At 44.9% G+C, this 2,405-nt stretch overlaps 1 long non-coding RNA gene across 1 annotated transcript; it reads right to left on the bottom strand.

Moving 5' to 3' along the window:
* Window positions 1-731: 731 nt before the first annotated feature.
* LOC128405956 (uncharacterized) lies at window positions 732-1,888 on the bottom strand. The gene is made up of 2 exons (XR_008328384.1): window positions 1,320-1,888; window positions 732-795 (listed from the first exon to the last, which is right to left on the bottom strand). It is a non-coding gene; the product is annotated as an uncharacterized LOC128405956 (long non-coding RNA).
* Window positions 1,889-2,405: the final 517 nt, after the last annotated feature.

Below are 2,405 nucleotides of genomic sequence, written 5' to 3'. Positions count from 1 at the left end.
CCACTACTTCACCTTCTGCATAACATTTGGGACACAATTGTTCATCCCTTTTACAAATAAAAGTTATACGCATTTCAAAAATATATCAGAAGAATGGTAGTGCAAAAATCAATTTTGGTATCAAATAGTGTGCTCATCCTTATTTTAAACTGAGCTGAGAATTATAATAAAATCTAACTTGCAGAGTTGCTCTGGGGGCTGGCATGCCATGCAATATTTAGTAATTTTGTAATTTTCCTGAGTGTTCTTTGGCCCCATTTTCTGTGTTTAGCACACACACACTGCAGGGGTACATTTGTACATTTTTACTTTTGATCAACATTTAACAAGTGGTTTCTAAATCACCCAGGGTACCTATGCAACAGAGTCAATAAGAAACAAACTTTTAACAAAAATTTTAAGATACCAGGTAGCTCAAAGCACAGTGAATTGATGACATTCAAATTCTGAAACCAGTACATGATTACATGATTGTATTAGTAATTGAAACCTTCCCACCTTTAACATGAAAATATAAAATTTGACCTCATGAGCAACTCATGTCACTTTTAATGTTAAAGACCAAATAATCCCCCCCTTTTTTATACTTGTACTCTGCAAGATTCTAGGTGTTTTAAGGTCTGTTTCCCAACCCCCTAAGATGCAGCACAGTGGATGTGGCAGAATTGGGAACCCGTTCATGCAGGGTTCTATTCCTGGCGCCTCTTGCGCGTTGGCAGAGCACATATCTCTTTTTCCCGGACCCCACGTGTTGGCAATACAATACAAGCCAACTGGACGCACCTATGCTGGTCACTGCCAGAATGCAGAAAGGAGCTCACAAGGGTTTTCAACTGTAGCTTGACATTTCCAATTGTCCCCAAAATAAAACACTGCAAGAGGGTCAATTTACTGCAATTTACTGGGACACTCCGACCACCTAATGTAATTATTCACTCAGTCACCTTTCTCCGCGTCCTGTCAGTGGCCTAGATGGACTCGCGTCGCTAGGAAACGCACCTCAAGGACCACACTTCGCTTCACCAGTGGCTTCTGAGCCTCAATGTCTCATCCACTCAAAACATTCACTGGAGTGTCCCCACACACAAATAAATGCACATACATACGAATCCCCATACACATTAAAAAAAACAAAAACATGCACCTCCCCAATCCCCTTTACCCATAAACTTCCCAAGACCGGTGGCACTTACTGCTCTTCTACCGGCAAACCAGCGGCACTCTGCTCTCTACTGGTTAAACCCAGCGGCACTTTACTGCTCCTACTGGGCGGGGCTGATCAAACCCCTGACTCCCACAAAACAAGCTGTGGAGCCTACCTTTCCCCTGGGTACCCTTCTCCCATGCAGCTGCTGTCTTTCTTCCGTCTCTGCTGCATCTCCACTCAAGTACGGGGTGGGGGGCTCCCCCTAGAAAATGTAGGGTGCACGCTTGGAGCCACCGACGCCGACCAAGCTGTTCACTGAGCAGTGACGCCCCAGTCCTTCATCCTTGTCTTCAGAGAACGCGGATTCCCGGCCAATGCACCAAGAAATGTAGCCTTATTGGAGTTCAACGATTGGGTCTGCGTTGCTCCGGGACAGGAGGAAGGAAGTCAAAATGACACCGGGGATGGTTCAAAGAAAGAGTTTATTCTGCTCTCCGGATAGCAGAAGGCACTTGCGTGGTGAGTCCACAGCAAGTACAAAGAAATGACAGGTTTCATGCAGTTTATATATCCTCCAGGCACCCTCTCACTCCTCCCCTAGGAGCCCAACCACGTCGGCCTACGTACGCAGGTTGACATCACATATGTTCCTGCTCTGGTACTCTCAACCATAAAAGGATCTTCCTTCCTGTACTTCTGACCATAAAAGGATCTTCCTCTTCCTACTCTTATCTGGGAAGACGTAATCTCCGGGAACACGCTTTTGGCGTTTTTCTCGGACATTGGTCTTGTGCGTATTTTGTGGTCAGCACATAAGATAAAGTTCTGACGTGTTTTCTTTGTTCCCCTGGAGAGCCAAGGCCATCCCTTGCCTGTCCTGATAAAGGACAGAACTGTTTATGCAGTTGTGTCCTTATTATGGTTTTGCTCAACAGTTCAAGTTTTACGCATTTAAAAGTGCTCTCTTTTCAAAGAACAAAAGGGGGGGTTGAGTCAGTTTTAAACTTGCTACACAGAAACCCATTCCTTCACTTGAGATTGGATATAGGCTCTCTGGACTTAAAAACACTGGAAAAACTGCTGAGCCATCCAAAAGTAACAAAGCTACTTCTCAAATTTCAAAGTCATGCCATCCCCCTGCTTCTCCCCAAAATGGGTGGCTTCCTGAGTCATTTCCACATTACAGTTAAAAAGGTGTTTGCAGACTTGGACGCTGTACCTCTACTTCCAGCTATACAGAGGCCGACAAGTCGGTTAT

This window comes from Podarcis raffonei, chromosome W (assembly GCF_027172205.1).
Source record: "Podarcis raffonei isolate rPodRaf1 chromosome W, rPodRaf1.pri, whole genome shotgun sequence".
Lineage (NCBI taxonomy): Eukaryota > Metazoa > Chordata > Lepidosauria > Squamata > Lacertidae > Podarcis > Podarcis raffonei.
Note: the sequence above shows the minus strand (reverse complement) of the source record. Positions and strands in the feature narration are given on the sequence as shown.